Consider the following 20,579-nt stretch of genomic DNA (forward strand, 5'->3'; position numbering starts at 1 on the left):
ACTATAATTTTATTCCAGCATGTGTGTGTGTCTGTGTGTGTGTGTGTGTGTGTGTGTGTGTCTGATCATCTGATAGCCTAGGCTTGGTCATTGTCTGCAGGGAGGTGGGGGGAAGCTGGAGAGGTGTGTTGTGTTGTGTTGTGCTGAGCTGTGGTGGTGGAGGAGAGTGTAAGGGAGAGGGAGAGAGAACCAGGGGACTATCAGACTGTGACTTAATGAGATGACATCATGGTCAGGCACGATTAAATGGCCTCGTTGTCATTCAGCGTGATATCAGGCTCGCTAATCTGGACCGGCCTTATCAGCGGGGGGACGGGGGACGCTCACCGTGCCAGAGCCCCTGCTGCTGCTGTGGGAACCCGACGCTCCCACACATACACACACACACACACACACACACACACATCACACACCCGCTATCCACCACATCCAGCTATAGATAGCACCGTGTGGTGTTGGCCAGCAATCTCTATGCTTCTGCAAATGTACTGTGAAATATGTTTTCAGGGCATAAACAGGGTGGTCACACACACACACACACACACACACTCTGCAGAGGGGAGGCAGATGTCTCCCGGCTGTACTGCTGAGGGACATATGGCATAAGACCACAGCCCACCCGCGCCCAAACCTACAACACCCATCGTTTAAAATATACCATGAAGCTACCGAGGCCGTGGACTTCTACGCTATAATTTTAGTCTTATCTAATTAGTAACATTTTTGATGTGACGTGCCAGGTTTCAGACCAGGAGGAAGAGAGGAGAGAGAGAGAGGGAGGGAGTGAGGGAGGGAGAGCGGGAGAAAGAGAGAGAGAATGAAAGAGGGAGGGAAACAGAACTAATCACATTGGAGTCGCAGTTAAATGATTTCTTTCACCATTCAGGGCAGGGGAAATGTGGGAGAAGAGAGAGAGGAGAGAGAAAAGAGTCAGTATAGGGAAGCGATCACAGTGGGCCACTGAGAATGCAGGAGTGGATGGGAGAGAGGAAGAAAAGAAAAGAGAGAAAAAAGAAAGAGTCCTAATCCTGTTTTGGGGGGGGGGGGGGGGGGGGGGTTGGTGGTGGTGGTGAGGGGGACCTCACTCTCCGTTCCGCCACTTCAGCGGGGGCCAAGTGGACACTCGGTGCTCCGTGGTTCAAGCTGTCCAACAGGGCCTGGTGGGTGCTGTCGCCCTCAAGCAGGGCCAATAGGGCTCTGCACAATGCCACTGACCAGAGTTTAATTGCTTCCTGTGCTAAAATAAAGGAGGGCCGGGGCTTAGGCCTCTATGTGCAGAAAACAAAAGGAGAAAGCTGAACAGAGAGAGAGAAAGAGAGACAGAGCGAGAGAGAGAGAGTTAGAGAGTGTCTGTGAAAAAAAGTGAACGAGCGATCAAGTGTGTGTGTGTGTGTGTGTGTGTGTGTGGAAAAAAAAGAAGGAGAGAGTGAGGGGGTGAGTAGGAATGGACCAAGCCTTTGACTTGACTCTCATTAAGCCTCATTTGTGCAGCCCTGAACACACACACACACACACACACACACACGGGTCGTCAACGCGACACTGTGCACGTCCTCTCACTTCCCCTCAATTCCTCCGCACTTAATCCCATTTAACTCCCATCTAAAGAGAAGAAATTAACACTAAATAAAAAAGCAACACAACAGCCTATTCAACTCAACTGAACAGACCGCCCAGTGTTAACCTACATCAAGTGCATCAAACCTGCCGTGTTTCTCTCACACCAACAAACGGAAACCAAGGAGATCTTGTGAGTGTAATACCAGAGATTATCCCCTTTCCATACCGCAGGGCTAGTTTACAGTCACTCTACCGCAAGACTTTTGAAAAGTGGGTCACAGAGGTGTGCTGAGAGGAGGGGTGTGTGTGTGTGTGTGTGTGTGTGTGTGTGTGTGTGTGTGACGTGTGTGACGTGTGTGACGTGTGTGTACGTGTCTCTGTGCCTGTGTGTGTGTGTGTGTGTGTGTGTGACGTGTGTGACGTGTGTGTACGTGTCTCTGTGCCTGTGTGTGTGTGTGTGTGTGTGTTTGTGTGCGCGCTTCTCTGTGCCTGTGTGTGTGTGTGTAGTGATGAGTGCTGAGCTGCTGATGGTGTGTCAGAAGAGGCATCCGGTTGTCTCTTCACCATTCGAGGGCCCTCACAAAGGCTGTTCTGTGTGGGGATGCTCACTATGGATGGGACAGGCTATGTGGGGGAAGGGGTCTCTCTCTCTCTCTCTCGATCAGGGCAGTCGGTCCCTAACAGTACAGGCTCAGGGGGTAAAGGGGTCAAGCTGTCAGTCGGCGGGATGCTGGTTCGGGCCTCACCTTCAATCTCAGTCCTGGAGCAAGAAACTCAAGCTGGAGCTGCCTGCTTGACGGGGTGTGTTTGTGTGCGTGTGCGTGTGTGTGAGCGTGTGTGTGAGCGTGTGTGTGAGCGTGTGCGTGTTCAGAGACTTTCCTTTGCATAGTGCTATTCGGTACTCTTGTATAGCCACGCTTCCCATCAACAGTTGTGTTGACAGTCGAGGCATCACTCCTAAAGAGCATGCTGTCAGTTATTTCATCTCAGCAGCGCTATAGGAACCTTCCGCTGTAACTGACACTCACAATATGAATATGTAAGGAGGAACTTGGAAGTAAACATGAGACATGACCTACCTTTTAACCAGCTGTCCACCAAACAGCGATCTCCACCTCAGAAATGGCCCAGCTTGGCAAGGGGACACACAGCGCCTGGAAAGTGATAAGGAAGGTGTATTTAAATAATAGCCTAATTAGTCTGCATCGCACACACAGCTATTTAATTACACTGATCACACTGTAAGGCGACACTGCCGTTGGTATTACTCTTGTTCCATCAAAAGAAGTTTCAACGGTAGTTAACGAGTCATTATGTAAACGAGAAGACTTATCTCAGCTGAGGAAGTGAATGTGGTGGTGGTGATGCTGGGCCATCAAAGGCCTAAAAGTGACCATTAAACTGATCCAGTGGCTAGACTGGAAGTAGCTGCTCTGATATCAAGGAGTACCCAACTATGCCAAAGGGCATTACACAGAACTGAAGAGCGTTCAGGTGGGATGGATCCTTTCCTGCTCCTTAGAGATAAAAGACACACAGAAAGGATTCTTTACATGGAAACACGCATGCTGTGTTGCCGTTGAAGCCATAATTGCTGTTGACAGCTATGACTGCCCCTGAAGGGGTTTGGCACTTGGAGTTCCTGACATCCTCTCTGTGGCCCCACGACACACACACACACACACACACACACACACACACACACACACACACACACACACAGACACACAGACACACAACAAAGTTCTCCTGAGGTGTACCCTTGCTTTAAAATCAAGCCATTTTAACAAACATTCTTCACACAAACTACCAAGAAAACAGAGCAATTTCACTCCAAGTGTAACATATTAAACAGTCGACCAAGCCGTCCAGCCGACATTTCTTAATAAAAGATTAGCAGCCGTGAGGAGAGTTGGGGAGTGTTGCACAAAAGAAGTCAGATGAGTATGAACAATCACAAAGACAGGAACTGGCCATTTGCACAGGTATTATTCTCCATTACACGCACTGACAAAAATGGAACAAAGGGGGGCTATGATCTAAAGTGACATGGAGAATCATGGCCAATCGTTAAGCAAGTTCAGCTTCCCAAATGAGGTATGGATGGGGGAGTGTGTGTGTGTGTGTGTGTGAGAGAGAGCGAGAGAGAAAGAGAGCAAGAGAGAGAGAGAGAGAGAGAGAGAGAGAGAGAGAGTGTGTTGGGGGGGTGATGTTTCACAGTCCATTGCCCAACACCCTGAACACACAGAGACGCCAATCAACTTAGTCACACGCACACACACACACACACACACACACACACACACACACACACAAAACATGTGGCGGCAGCAGCATTCAACATCACAAAATGGAAGGTATGGTCTTGGTCCAAACCCCTGAGTGATGGCGGATGGCCAACAGGAAGTGATGGAGAGGGACAAGCCACGTACAGGGGTCAAGAGGACATGTTGCTATGCCAACATTAGCGTCCCCCTCTCTAAGGGTGAGATATGTTTCTGCCCCATCACAGTGAAACACACACACACATAGACACACACAGACACACACACACAGACACACACACAGACACACACACAGACACACACACAGACACACACACAGACACACACACAGACACACACACAGACACACACACACACACACACACACACACACACACACACACACACACACACACACACACACACACACACACACAAACAGTAGGGAAGCTGCTCGATTACAGTGGACTGTCCTCCGGAGGGGGAACAGACACGGCCATTGTGGCTCCGGGTCACTGTTCTCTCCAATCAAAGCCAGAAGCCTGCATCCGATCCCCACCACCAATTACAGCTCCGGAGGAAACCACTCTCACAAAAAAGAAACTCGGGGGGGCAAATTGCAATCCACCGAACAATAATAAAAAAAAAGGACTCTTGAGGGCAAAAGGAACAGAGCAATTTCTGGTAAAAAAAAAAAGAAAAAAATTGTGGGGAGGAAAGAATTAGGAGAGAGGAAAACAAAAGTTGGGCCCTGGGGGTCAGGAGTTCACGCCGAGGACATCACGAGCACCAGAAGGGAGCGGAGCAGAGAGTCCAACGTTTTTAATAGATGAGCTCACTGAAACGTGGTGGCACCCAGCGTGGCAACGGAGTGTGGGCAGCTCCAGCCGGTTTAGGGAGCAGAGGCCGACCTTCACGCCACAGGAATGCCTGGGAACGAGTTCAGTGGCCGCGGGCAGGCTTTAAACCAAATCAGCAGGCACTGACCAAATTAGCACGAAACACTGTCCCAAACACAAGCCAGGTTAGTGGGGCAATCCTCGGACATGCAGCCACTTCCACATTTCGCTCTGTGTGTGTGTGTGTGTGTAATAATGTGTCCGTGCAGATGGAGAGACTCAGGTCGGAATGCAAAGTAGAAGAAAACTTCTTTTTTATTATTAAGCTACCGGTAGGTTTTAGACAAGAGACATACAAAACAAAAGAAAAACACTGATCAAAACGAAAAACAAAAACATGGGATAATGCCCACTAAAGCTAGGCCCTTTGCGTACCCATACTGACCGAGACAATGTGCCCTCTCACGGCAGAGGCCCATCTCCCGAATGAAGCGCCCAATACTCTTATATGCTATTGGCGCGGACCAAACACAGCAAACAATCAATTAGCGCACCCATATATCCTCTAGGCTAGATACTATGGAGCGCAACACATTACTTGAACACATTCCTGTGCAATCATAAGTACTTGGCTAAAGTCCCCCCAAAATAACAAATAAAACAAAACTACAGAAACACCCCTGTCTCCATGAGCGCTTCCCTTATGGGAGCGCGCCCCGTCCCTTTAACTGGGTCTCACCTCCGACACTCTTGTCGCACCCCGGAAGACAGGTAGACATCAGGTAAGGACAACAATACGCAATACAAAGACACAATACACAGACAAACATTGGCACAGTCGCAGCGGTTTCTGCGCGCAAGAAACCCGCCACAACTACCCCGACATTATGCCTTGCATTAGCCGCTATAGCCATGTTTAGCGCACGGCCTATTCACTATTTCTTCGCATCATACAAAGGCACAACACATAGTTATTCCTCACTTTTCAACATATGCATTTCATTTCTTTCTCTGTTCATTTCTCCTGTATGTGTGTACTGTATGTAATGTCTGTTCAAGCGCAAACTCGGTTCCCATTGTTCTTACTGGCGGGAATGCGCCCGCTTGCGTGACAGACGCGGTGCGCTCTGTCACAGTGTGTGTGTGTGTGTGCGTGCGTGGAGGTGTGTGTGTGTCAAGTGAGCCCAGCGTTTCAGAGTATCGGCTTGGCGAGGGTTTCTTGTCCTTTTCTATCAGGTTTGCCATGGTCAGCTGGTAAACAAGGCTGCCCCCCTCCTCCTCCTCCTCCTCAGTAAAAGCATGACCTCACTCTTGGAGAGTGGTGTGCATCACATCGGGGCAGACTCTCCTGCCAAGGGCCAAGGTGGAGGAATTTTTAATCAAGCCATCACACAGCAGGGGCAGACAGAGCCCTCCACCCCAGACAGGACTGCTCTGTCTCAGGGCCCATCCACATCAGCCCTGGAGCACTCTAACAGGGAGCTGGGAGTGGGACACCACAATGCAGTGGTTTTACGTCCAGACTAACAATGGAGATAAAAACGACAGTACTAGCCGGCATCCGCTTCAATGTGGTCAAAAAACTGTTGGCTACTGGGCACTGCTCCCAAACAATCAAAATGATCAAAGAACACTAGTCATGGAGTGCAATGAGGAGTGCAGTGCACATGAATGCACAAACGTTCATCTGGATCAGATTCTGTGCTAGCCCTTTTGTGGTGTGCAACATATGGATGTGCACTCTGACACACCCTCTAAAGACACATGGGAAGGAACCACTGCATCCTGTCATCTATTCTACAGCATCTGTACCATTTGCTGCACCGCCATCTTATTTAAAGAATTAGATACATAGGACAGTATAGCCTACATAATATATAGCCTACTCAACATGGCTATTTTGAACATTATATTTCAAAAACTCTACCTCATTTTCTTCCTCGCAGTTGAAAATAAGTGATGAAGACGAGCAAGCTAACAAGCTAAAAGTCAATAGGCTTCCCTTGCCAACACAAACAGCAGCTCAACTAGTACTGTTAGAAGCTATTAGAATATTCATGATGAATGCTGAAGCTGTTCCACTGCCTTTCCATCTACAAAGTGAGAAGCCTGGATGGCTCCAGGGAATGAACAATGTCCACAATCGAGATGAATTTGAGGATGTCCTAAAAATAATTCATAACAAATACCCTACAAAAAAGTAACAAATTAAAGGCTGTTCATGTTTCTCAGACAAACATACATAAATGAATTCCTGTTAGTGTTTGGACCTGCATTTGCCCTGGTAAAGTGCGGACGTGTGGAAGTAAACGGGGCCCTCATCAGCACAGCTGAACCTGTCGGCCCCCTCATCACATGGCCAGGACCAGTACATTTGAACAAACAAAGTAGGCAGATCTAGAGAGATACCCTGGAGCAGTGGCCACCATGGTTTCCTCTCCTCCTCCATGCCAAACACCTCCGAGGCAAGGTGGTGACATTTCGGCATAAACACAAATTAACTCGTCTGTTCTCTGCTCCAAGAAGACCTGGGAGCTGGAGGCTGCACGTCAACGAGGTGCATCCACACGGAAACTAGTTACCTAGGAGAACCCACCCCCCCCACCTCCACCTCCTAGGCTTGAAAACAGAAATATGAGAAGGTCTTTGAATTGTGGCCTAGAAATAGTCAACAACAGCAGTCAGCTTGGACTAACATGGCCACATACAAACGCACGTAGCCACAGACACACATTACATCCAGTACACACAGGTACACACACAAGCACACCTACATACAGTACACATGTACACGTACACGTGTACGTACACGTGTCATGGATGTTCATCTGGTCCCCCATTACAGATGACAGTGAAATGGCAAGTCATGTTAAAATGAATATCGGCAGCCTCATGAATTCCAGGGAGGACAGATAACCATCAGGGAACCCAATTTTGTGGGCTGAAACAGAAGCACACAAGCACAGGAAGCATTCGGGTAGATCGAAATCATGGGGCAGAGCGCCAAAGGGCTTGGTCGTTAATAAGCAAATGCGCTCTCACAGTAGACAAAGTGGAAAAAAACAACTTTCCACCGGTCTTTGCTCGGTTCTATGCCTTTCCACGCTGCAGGCCTATAGACGGCACGTGTTGGCTCGCGGCCAAAAACATCCACACCTGCTAGAGTTTCTTAAAAGTGCATGCGTGCGTTCCATATGTGTGTGGGAGAGGTGCATGCCGAGGCAGGATGTAACAAGGGTACAGGAAAAGCAAGACCCACCATGTCACCAGGACGCCAATGCCTGACTGTAAACAAGGAAAACCCAAACCACAGCAGGAAGCAATTGACTCGCTCTAATTAGGAGTGGAGACACACTATGGTGAAAAGCTGAGCCCCTATAGAGGGGGACTGTGATGAGGACAAAAACAAGCAAAAAAAACATGTCGGCCTACTGAGTTGGCCAGACTCATTTCACATCACCTATTTTCAAAGGGACCAGCCACTTGAAAATATACACCAGAGACATCTCTGCACTCTAGATCGTTCTTCAGATCTCTTAAACCACTGTTGATCTTGATCACAGCAATCCTTGCACCATTGACATCCAGCATCAAAGATCATTTACAGTATGGCTCATTTGTGAGCAAATTTGGAAAGTCCCTTACAATAGAGGCTTCCAATTTGCACTTTCCCTTCTAACACACTGTATACACATACTGAACTTCAGCTGTAGTCCAAACCCCTGGGACAAACGCCCTGAAACATGTAGACACCATTAGCTCACGAGCCTAGCCAACAGCTGTACACAGCCTAGCAGGAGTTTGGAGGACACACTGGCAGAGATTGGGGACAGAAAGGCGGACATTATTCTCCACACTCCTACAGCGCATTGCTGCACGGCCTCTCATAGCGCGATTTACTGCCGGCCTTTATGGTCAGTGGGGAAAATGAGCGGGGCAGCCGTGAAACAAAAGGGGGGTGAGACAGAGACACAGGGCCTCCGTTGGGAGGCAGACTAAATGAGTTATCAGCAGGAGGCAATGGTTGGTCAAGGGCGCTAAAGCTACAAAAGGAGAAAAGAAAAGCACGTCTCGGGGACATTTTCTTGGTGTGTTTTGTGTGTTTGCTTTTCTCATGGTGGCTCATGGTTCCCTATTACACGCATGAAGGCATAGCACAAACACAAAACACAGCAAATCAAGTTGTTAATTTGAACTAATCGAATTCCTATAAGTCTCATCTTTCACCAGTGACATAAGCAGGGACGAGTGCCTAAGGTGTATAACAACATATTTGAAAACCAGTCAAAACAGAAACAAAAACAACCAACCAGAACACAAAAGAAAACAATACAACTTCTCGGTAGCAACCATGAATAATCTCAAGGAACTCACGTCTTGGGCGATCCCCATTCATCTGCAGCTCACACGCTATTGCTAACATTTCTAAGCAACAAAAGCAGAAATACGAGTGCCGAGGCTGGGCAGTATAGCCCACCATTACACCACACCGCAACACGCCACAGCACGGCACGGCACGGCACGCTACTAGCAGCCCAGCCCAGCCCAGCTTTGAGACACTCAGAGGGGTAATCTGAGCAGGGCAGTGGGGAGCGGGAGACACTTCCATGTGAAACGTAAGGAGGCCTGTGGCCAGAGCCGAGCCCTCGGAGCAGAACTGGGCTGATTGAAGTAAAGGCATGTTCATTCTACACAGGCCACACCTCAGAGAGAGAGAGAGAGAGAGAGAGAGAGAGAGAGAGAGAGAGATAGAGAGAGAGAGAGAGAGAGAGAGGGAGAGAGACAGAGAGAGAGAGAGAGAGAGAGAGGGAGAGAGACAGAGAGAGAGAGAGAATCACAACATTTCACTGGAAGGCATTGGCTCTCAAAAACATTAATTCAGTAAATGTCATGTGGGAGGCAGCATTTAGACCTGTTTGATCCTGCATCAATTATGCATGCATGCTGAATTCCACAACAAATGTCGCTTGCAGTTGCCTAGCATTTGAAGACATGACTGAATCCATTTTCATAACTGGCTAGGAGAGAAGAAAAAAAAAAAAGAATTTCACTTTCAAAGAGGATCAGGGATAGTCTTCTGAAATGGGACAGACGTACTGGGGAACCCTTCATCGTCTTTCTTGGAGCCGTTTCTCCAATGCTCTGTGCCACGCAGAGCTATCAAAACACTCAATTAGAGCAGGCCTAGTCAAGCACGGCACTCCAAACTATCCCAGGAGGCATCTTTTCATGCTGGAACTGAGAGGCAATGGATTTTCTGTGGCGCTCACAGCAGTTCAGATTAGCCTGGGCAGAGACTCACAAGGCCTACAGTGTGTGTGCCCACGCCCTACACAACACACACACACACATGGACACACACACACAGCTGTTCTCCTCGAGAAAGATACGCTATTAAAAGCTCCTTAGCCCTTCTCCCCTACTTGTCGCTCACAATGTGTTTCCGCTCCAGCACTCGCTGATGAATAAATAAAGGGCTCAAGTAATGAAGAAATGTGTGTGTGTGTGCGACAATGAGGGAAAGACTTTCCAAAGGGCCTTACAAGTCAGCAGGGAACATGCACACATCCCGCCAGCTTCAGACTGTTTGCTCAGGTTAGCAGAGCCAGGCACAGGAGAGCAAGATACTGTACACACTGGTGAGTCACGGATGGAAAATACACACTAAGAGAGCCAAGAAATGCATTAAGTACTCACTTCCTACTTTAATAGGGGTCGCAAGTGATACAATATGAACATGTCAACAGTACAACCACTATGTACTGTAAATATCCCATTAAGAAACTGACGTGCAAGCGATCGGGCATTCTTTCGTACGCCTGGGGTCTTGCGGGAACCATCGCATGACATTTGACAATTACTGTGACCAAAACAGAAACCTAACACTACACAAGCCATTGTGAAAAGGGAGGACAAGGGAGGACCTAAACACATGGCACTGAAAGAGTTAACTCCCATCACAGGCAAAAAAAAATGAATGGCACGTGATTAAACTTTCAAAAGTGGGGTCTCCAGAAGAAAAGGCTTAGCATTATCAAGAACAAAAAAGCCTCTGTGAGTGGTCCTGACACATTGGCAGGGTGGGTGTTTTGTGCACATGGGGGGGGGGGGGGGGGGTGGTAATCCCAGCTGAAAACAGTCGGCTTCGCTCATTCAGCCTCTGCGGCCCATCTTCAAGTTTAAACATGCGCACCTTAGTCAAGTCCAAAGTTCTTAAACATGCCCTGTCAAATGTAACTAGGTCAGGGTAAGGAAAAAAGCAGTCAGACAACGTATAGAGTCGAACACTGGAATTAGTGTTGTAAGTGCTCCAGTGAGCCCAGTTTGTTCTTTGGTCCAACAATTGTTGTAGTGGCTAACTAATGAGTTCAACAATGACACTATATATTCACTTCTGAAAATCCATAAAGCTTAGTTAGTAGATCCAAGAAAAAAGGTAAACACTGAGAGCAGAGTCGCCAACTGAGTGTGTGAGTGTGTGTGTGTGTGTGTGTGTGTATGAGTATGAGAGCTCTCATTTCAACAGATGTCACTGACAGGGACTTCTCTCATTAAGCACTACAACTTAAGACTTCAAAGGCAGCTGGACCAACAGGCCTCTATCAGGCAAACAAAGGGAGCGTCCCCTTGAGCTCCTCTGGACACAATGAGCGAAGGACCATGGTGGGCCGAGCCTGACGTCACCACCAGGGGACAAGAGGTCAGGCCAGAGCTCCCAGCTTTAACACAGGCTCCAGGCCAGAGAGAGGACAAAGCCGGGTAAAATATATAGCACACTGCGGTCATGGCGGGACCACCGGGTCTTCGGCCTGAGAGGAACAGGCCTGAGGACAACTGATGTGGGCTTCTTTATCTTCTCTTGATTGACATGTTCTACTTGTGCCAGATTCCTGTGGACCCCAAGCCCTTAAAACAGTACAAGTAGCTACACGAAGGCAAACTGAAAGCAGTCAAAGAAAGCTGGGGGTAGCCACCCCAAAGTGACACTCAATGCCCGGATTAAAAGAGTCACTTTCACGCCTCCTTTTTCTGGAGAGAAGCCAAATAAATCTCCAAGTACATTACATTCACAAGAGTACACAAGCTTTAAGGCATAGAGGCCTTAGTTCTAGTTCTAGTATCTGGAAGTCGTGGAAGTAAGAGTAAGAACATGTCTGGTCCAAAATTGTATGAGACCCCTTTGGGAATCCACCAAATGCACAAATGACAATGCACCCTTTCCATTTTTTACACTTTGACACACAGCCATTTTAAAAAGCCTAAAGTGGTCAGTAATGCAAGGACGCTTCGTCCAGTTTTTCATTTCCAATGCATGCCCATTTTAAGAGGGGAAAAAGGGAAAGCTGGCCTCGCATTGGCAGCGTCGTCTGAGCCATGGGAAACCTGAGTCCAGGTGCTGAATGAAGCGCCACTGCTGAGAAACGAAACGACCAGAGCAATTCAAACTCTGGCTTCTGGGGATTGTGGGTAGGCCCCATTTCCAGGCGTTTTTATCTGATCAGTCACAGGCCATTTGGCAGCTGATAACCAAAACTGGCAAATTTCAATGAAGTATTTCTGGCCTACTGAATTCTCTACAGAGCTACACAAAGCCAAAATGCATGTCTTTGCAAATCCATGGTTCTTGGAAATGGTTCTCAGTACCCAATTCTATTCACAGCTAAGGACTGTGTTTCTTAAAGAGGTTGTGCGTTAAGAGTTCTTACTCAACTGACATCTGCACTAATCACAGTGCAAAACCCCAACTACAGTACGTGAACATGTAGGCTATTGCTCCCCCCTTTTGCCTGTTTCTAATCTTTTTACATCTTGCAAAGATTTAACAAGATGTTTAAAAATCATGCCAAGGCTTTCATCTCCAAATAATCGCTTCCGGGTAATTCTGTAAACACTCCTAAGCGAGACTGGCCGCGGTCCCAATGAGCTTGGTCTCATTTACAGACCCATGCTGCTGCTACCTCCATCCAAACCTTCTGACCCCCCCCCCCCCCCCCTCCCCCTCCCTCCCTCTCTTCAGCACTTTGTGTTTAATCTGACGCTATTAAGTCAGCAGGGAGTCGAGCTGAGCTGATCAAAGTCCTGGGCCTCTTAACCCTGAGAATCCCAGGTAATAATCTAAAAGGCACTAACAATAATGGGTGATTATGCCACTTCATCATTAGTGTCTTCAACTACTCTCCAGCCGAAAGGGACGACCTAAAATCCTGCGATCAGCCAGCCAGCCTTGAAGAAGCACGTCGACACCTACTAATGACAGCACTGGGGAAAAAAAAATGTCAAAAGGCTTTTCTCAATTCAACCAAGCGTTCACATGCTGGCTCATTTCAACAGCGTTCTACGGTACATAGCCTCTGGTGACAAGAACAAATCAGCAAAACTTGTTGCAGATAGATTGGTATTGTAAAACCAATAACATTGGTTAAACGTAAAAAAAATGTCCCTTGACTCCATGACCCTTGTTGACATCCTCTACTAGCCTGCAAGTGGTGCAGCATGGAGACCTTATATAGAAGCCATCTATCCTGTCCTTACCAGTTATCCTCCTGCTGCACTGGATCAAAATCCCCACACATGAACACATTTGCCCACATTTGCCTCTGCGGATTACTGGGGTTGTGGGGAGGACCAGGAGCAGATTTGATTCGCTAACAGTTCTAACCGAGCAGCAGAGTGGAAGCAATTTCCTAAAAACAAACAGGGAGACTAGGGGTCGGATTTTTTTACAGCCTGGGAGAGACAGGGAGAGGGAAAAGTAGAGAGAGAGAGAGAGAGAGAGAGACGTAGAGGACGTGACGGGTTCCTCCAGAGGAAACTGGTCTTTGATCACTCAGCATAATGTGGCTTCTCAGTTAGGTGTAAATTGCAAGGCGTCAGCCATATGCCAAACAAAGGCCCTAACTCAAAACACATGCATGAATGGCCAGCACAGTCCCAATGAAGCCTAGCAACTATCATTAGCCCGTGTCCTCTCCATTTTTAAACCCAGAGTCAAACTTGGCACAGCCATCTACACGTGTCAAGTACAAAACTGCCCCCTCCAACATCCCTGAAAGTAACTTGATACCCAAGTATGGTAGTTCCCATCATCCAAGGTCAAGGCATGCTTGCATTTAGATACAGATGTATCCAGATCCAGATTACTGGCAAGGTATTAATTTGACTGGTGAGGGCATTAATATGGTGTTGCCTTTGTTCCTGGTTCTTGTAGTGGAAGTTGCTGCCATTAGACTAACCCAGTTTTCCTTGACATTGTTTTTTTTTGTTTTTTTTATAGCCTGGCCAAGCCAACCTACATCTCCTTTCAGGGAGACACTACTGCGAAACATCATAATCCACTGACTTTTCCATCAGACCCAAAAAGGGTCTGAAAGTGGCTGTGGTAAACAGTAGTGGTACACAGTAGTAGGAATATCTTCAAACATTAAAATAAATTGCAGTCGGAAGAATGTGCACATTTGATTCAGCAGAGATATATAGATAGATAGATAGATAGATAGATACTTTATTGATCCCCAAGGGGAAATTCAAAGCAGGCCTACATACACTGTTTCCTGCTGATGCTGTTCAATGTCGGGTAGAAAGTAACAGAATCATGGCCAATGTTATTGGTTAGGCTGGACCAATGATTTCAACGTTAACGCAAAGTCTACACCCATCACCATGCTAGTGTTGAAAACATATCCCAATCATGAGTACCCTGACTCTTTCCACAAAATGAATGAGTCTGGTTTTAACCAGGTTAACTATATCATACTACCCAAAAAATGCGAACAAGTTTAAGATAGCCCTGTTGAAGAAACCACATTTCACTGTTGCGATCAAAAGCAGGTTTCAGGCATAAATATATTATAAAAAGTGTACAAATCAGTCTTCAATGTACAAGGACAAGAACTTTTTACAAATACAACAACAAAATCAACACTTTGCCCCCTGGCCAAGTCAAGTGCTGATCCACCACCATCAAATGCCCACCCTTCACATATTGTAAACAGCCCTCTCCTAACTGAAAGATGGTCTTATATGAAATGAGGATGACGGGGTAGAAAATTGTGGGAGCTTTGCCTGATATTGTGTCCTGTTGACATGGTTCACAGGCTCATGCCAAAGGAATGCCATCACCCACTGGTAGGCGTTCGCAACAGTGGCTTTATTTTCACCTGGGATAATATCTGAAAATCCCTTTTACGTGGGCATAATGAGCCCTCTGTATGGTCTCAGACACTGCATTTCTGTCCCTATAAACATCAGCAGGATGAGCAGGACCTAGCTATGCCCCAAACTATGCAACACATAATTATGAAGACAGATCGTTTAGCTGACAATAATTAAATCTGTGTTGTATATGGGAAAATGTCCATAATTTAAATATATATATTTTTAAAATGAATCAGGTATAGGCCTGCCCTGTTTGGAACAGTAAAGCATCAATACATTATACAAAGTAACACACAAATGAAAGTCTCTACAACACCACGAATGAGGATTTAGATATCAAATAACGAAGTGCAGGTGTCTTTATCCATGTCAAACTTGGTCTTGTATGTCTCAGTCTCGCTATGCTACAGTATATGATACGGCAGAGTTATCGAATCCATGGTGAACAAAAATGACGCACAAGTCTGAGCGCGCCGTTTCTCACCAGTGTGGATGGACGAAGGTAGCTCACAGTGGCTCCTCAGAGAATATCATGGCGGTGCAAGGTCAAGTAAAACTTCCTGACTACAATAACATGAAGTCATTTGCATGAAGGCTACCTGACCTGCAGTTTTGATGAAAAGGCACATGTCGTTTACAATAATTTGAGCAGCAATGCTGTTTAACAGATGGTTTGGTTGCTGATATGCGTGCATAACATAAACGTGTATCACGCAGGCTATGACAAACGAGCTACTAAAGTTTTCGAGCAACTAGTTGGATCTCTTCCCAGAAAGACTATAGGCTACTCATTCTGTCGTCAAACTGCACTATATGTTGTAGTGTGTAGGATAACTTGTTAATGTGCAGGTTACCAATGTGAAACTGTTTGGGAAGGAAGGCAGAGTATCCTTTCCCAATACGCTTTTTTTCGCCTGGCAGGTGAATTACGCTAGAAGCCAGTCACATCAAAATACTGTCCATGTAGATGATTTACAACGATTATAGAATTACCAGACGACATATGCCGAAGTTTTCCTTCCTGTTTTTACGTGAGACAAACCTTGCAACTCGTGTGAATAAATAATGTGCACTATCGCACGCAACATAACATGTGCCAACATACAGTGTCTCAATTATGTTATTCTGTGCCCACGGCAAAAACGAATAAAAACACAATGTAGTGTTTAGTCCGTCACAAAACATTTCATTAAACATAAGATAGACCTCCTTAACGTACCTCCAATTACAATGACACCAACTCTGCAGCAGCACTCTGGAGAATAGTTGACGCAGTTTTCCCTTGTAATTTAACACCCTTTTCAACTGGCACAGTAGCTCTGCTATGTGCTGTACTACTTGCAGCCTTTCACAAACAGTAAAATGTTAGTTATTTCACCAAGCTCGCTTCTCCCCCTGCTGCTATCTCTGCACTACTTGCCCTTTGTGATTCTTCGGTCGGAGCCCTAAGTTACTAGAACCCATCCACCACATACGGTCATGCGCACAAAACACGCATGGATGGCTTTGAGTGGAATACAATAGATGTTCCCTGACGCAAGACGTGACGTGCTGGCAGGCACAGGTACACACCACCACGCGTCCCTGTCAAGTTTACTGTGCATTTGCAAAGGATGCATGGGAGACTCCCAGTAATAATTACAGTGCATGAAAATGCACTGTACTGTTCTTCCTAGGCTTCTTCTTATTACAGTGCATGAAAATGCACTGTACTGTTCTTCCTAGGCTTCTTCTTCTTCTTCTTCTTCTTCTTATTATTCCGCTTACCAAATTCATTTTTTCTATTCAGCTTGAACCGTTTAACTTAGAAACTTCATTCAAACGTCGCAACGTAGGTCTTAAATAGGGGAATGCTGCTAAGTATTTTTCAACTTTGTAACTTTTATACTTTTTAAACTATAAATTAAAAACTATTAAAAATTTCCCCATAGACTTAACATTGGCCTCTATGACATCACAATCGGATCATTAAGCAATTAGAATCTTATGCCAGGTGGCCAGCTCCACCTGCAGCAGCTCTCTCTCTCAGGCTTTAAGCATACAATCTCTCTGTGAAGACTACATATCCTGTTGAACTCTCTTTCCACAACTGTTTCAAAATAAAAGTCCTCACTGCAATAATACACTATTAAATCATTTAACCATTGAAACTACTCAACTATTTAACTGTTCAACCATTCCAACTGTCGGTTATCTTCAACTATGCCTTCAGTCAACTACATGAGACCTCCATGTACATAGCAACCATTAAAATTAAGCGTTTATGACCGTTTCCATAGCAACCAACATTATTTTACTATAGTAACTTCTTTATTCCTGATAGTGGCAGCCATGGAAACCCTATCAACAAATGTTTCAAAATAGAAGTCCTCAGTAGCAAGTTAGCTAGTTAGCATGGTTAGCATTGTTAGCATTTTTTAGCATAGCTGCTAGAAATGATTCGCTAAGTTAGCTAATCAACCTAGTTAGCATTGTTGACATAGTTAGCATAGTTAGCATTTTTAGCATAACTGCTAGAAATCATCAACTAAGTCAGCTAATCAACCTGGTTAGCATAGTTAGCATGGTTAGCATTGTTAACATTACTGCTAGAAATCATTAGCTAAGTTAGCTAATCAACCTGGTTAGCATTGTTAACATAGTTAGCAGTGCTAACATTGTTAGCATTTTTACCATAACTGCTAGAAATCATTAGCTAAGTTAATGATTACCATAACTTAGCTAATGATAACCAATGGTTATCATTGTTAGCATAGTTAACATCTGTTTACAGCATCTGTTTCTAACATTTGTTAGAAATCATTAGTTAGGTTAGAACTGGAATGTTTAAGCTTTAAACTGTCTACCTTCACACTATCAGCTTTCTTTAAACTCTGCAACCACCATGTTTACCCTAGCTACACCTTAGTAACCATATCTACATTATCTATCTATATTTTTTTTTGCATTTTCATGCACTGGTAATTCCTTGGAATTGCATTTCTAGTTATTATTATTCCGCTTACCAAATTCATTTTTTCTATTCAGCTTGAACCGTTTAACCTAGAAACTTCATTCAAACGTTGTAACGTAGGTCTTCAATAGGGGCATGCTGCTAAGTATTTTTCAACTTTGTAACTTTTATACTTTTTAAACTATAAATTAAAAACTATTACAAATTTCCCCATAGACTTAACATTGGCCTCTATGACATCACAGTCGGGTCGTTAAGCAATTAGAATCTTATGCCAGGTGGCCAGCCCCACCTGCAGCAGCTCTCTCTCTCTCTCAGGCTTTAAGCATACAACTCTCTGTGAAGACTACATATCCTGTTAACCTGTTTCGTCTTTCCACAACCGTTTCAAAATAAAAGTCCTCACTGCAATAATACACTATTAAATCATTTAACCATTGAAACTACTCAACTATTTAACTGTTCAACCATTCCAACTGTCAGTTATCATCAACTATGCCTCCAGTCAACTACATGAGACCTCCATGTACCTGGCAACCAACATAGCAACCATCAAAATTAAGCGTTTATGACCGTTTCCATAGCAACCAACATGATTTTACTACAGTAACTTCTTTATTCCTGATAGTGGCAGCCATGGATACCCTATCAACAAATGTTTCAAAATAAAAGTCCTCAGTAGCAAGTTAGCTAGTTAGCATGGTTAGCATAGTTAGCATCGTTAGCATTTTTAACATAGCTGCTAGAAATGATTAGCTAAGTTAGCTAATCAACCTAGTTAGCATTGCTAACATAGTTAGCATTGTTAGCATAGTTAGCATTTTTAGCATAACTGCTAGAAATGATTAGCTAAGTTAGCTAATCAACCTGGTTGGCATTGTTAGCATAGTTGACATTGTTAACGTAGTTAGCATTTTTAACATAACTGCTAGAAATGATTAGCTAAGTTAGCTAATCAACCTGGTTAGCATAGTTAGCATTGTTAGCATAGTTAGCATTTTTAGCATTACTGATAGAAATCATTAGCTAGGTTAGCTAATCAACCTGGTTAACATTGCTAGCATAGTTAGCATTGTTAGCATAGTTAACATTTTTAACATTTTTGTTAGAAATCATTAGTTAAGTTAGCTGATCAACCTGGTTAGCATTGTTAACATAGTTAGCATTGTTAACATTTTTACCATAACTGTTAGAAATCATTAGCTTAGTAAACCAATCAACCTGGTTATCATTGTTAACATTTTAACATACCTTTTAGAAATCATTAGTTAAGTTACAACTGGAATGTTTAACCTTTAAACTGTCTACCTTCACACATTAACTCTCTTTAAACTATGCAACCACCATGTTTACCCTAGCTACACCTTAGTAACCATATCTACATTATCTATCTATATATTTTTGCATTTTCATGCACTGGTAATTCCTTGGAATTGCATTTCTAGTTCCTATATTTGTTTTATAAAATCACAGTTGTTCTACCAGACTTGGGTATCAATTGCAAATGCAGGGCTTATTATGTGGAGATGTTTATGTTTCTCTATCTATCAGCCACTAATCATGCAATGTGTTATGAAATGACCAAAGTATATGACATGGACCACCTTCTCCCAGCATCTCCCTCTGTTTGTAGCCAGTAAGAAAGTTATCAACCAGAATCCCATACACCCTTCTGTGACCCACACACCAAAATCTAATGCAGTGACTATGAATGAATGAATGCTTCAGACTGTATACAGAATGTAGTCTGGTTTTCACCATACTAAACTCAATCTTTTCCCCGGAAGTTCAGGCAGGGTTCCCCCAGCCTATACAGAATGCCTAAAGAAGACTTCTTTTCTTTTGTTTGATAGGTTTCTAATTAGTTCAGGTCTTCTTTTGCATCAATAGTAGTTTCTTACATGTCTCTTGTTGCATTGCATGCATTAGGTCCAGTTCAAAAGCTGAATAAAAAAAACTTTGTTCCCATAAGAACTGATTGTGTTAACAGATATGATTGTAAGTGTAACGCAATCAGGCTCATAGTATTTGTAGATAAAGACTCATTTTCATTACTCATACAAATGTGTGTGTTTAATCTCTGAAGCAAAGGTAAAACTGACCAAGATCTGGCCAAAAGCTCAACTACTTTATAAATGTACAGAAACCTGAGCTTGTACTTCATGAAAATAAATTGAAACGTTTTATAACTAATTATGTTTTTTACGTGCATGCTTTTACACTTGTGCTCGTACACTCTAACCTTAATCCTTACAGGGAAATCAGATCCCTGTGTCAGGAGGTCATAGCAGACACAGTCAGCATTCCTAACAGTGTATGAGTCTTTGTCACACCTCAGCTCTTAATTAGCAGGCTAAAGTAGAATAATTGACAGGACTAATACTCAGCTGGTTTTAAAGTTCCTAAGTGGCCCTAAATCCTTGTGAATTGTGGGTATGTTCACTTGTCAGGGATGTCACGATTCGGTTCATACCTCTGTGGTTGGGTCACGGTTCATGTTCGGTTCATCAAGTGAATCTGTACTGCCAGCCTAACATTTACTGACAATATTGCTGATCTTCAACACATTCAAGCAACAATGATATTTTGAAAATGTGCCAATTGTTTGTTGGTTTGTTAATTAAACTGCCTAACTGACATGGTCCGCCACCTAATTTGTTTGTTAATGTAATCATCTGTATTGAACCTAACGTCCCATATCTAAACGGTTTGGAATGCATGTGTATCTTTACACTTCTAACTTCTTTATTGTCTCAAATAAATGGATCAATTACAAACTGCAATCATATGTTTTTATTTTATTTTGGA

At 44.5% G+C, this 20,579-nt stretch overlaps 1 protein-coding gene across 1 annotated transcript in view; it reads right to left on the reverse strand.

The window, feature by feature from the left end:
* kank1a (KN motif and ankyrin repeat domains 1a) overlaps positions 1–16,244 on the reverse strand; it is a 54,118-nt gene extending 37,874 nt beyond the window's left edge. The window contains exons 1-2 of the mRNA XM_062543301.1: positions 16,038–16,244; positions 2,640–2,714 (exon numbers count right to left, since the gene is read on the reverse strand). The gene's annotated coding sequence lies outside the window, so the exon portion shown is untranslated. The remainder of the gene's footprint in view (positions 1–2,639; positions 2,715–16,037) is intronic.
* Between the last annotated feature and the right edge of the window lie 4,335 nt (positions 16,245–20,579).

This window comes from Sardina pilchardus, chromosome 8, assembly GCF_963854185.1.
Source record: "Sardina pilchardus chromosome 8, fSarPil1.1, whole genome shotgun sequence".
NCBI classification, from domain to species: Eukaryota; Metazoa; Chordata; class Actinopteri; order Clupeiformes; family Clupeidae; genus Sardina; species Sardina pilchardus.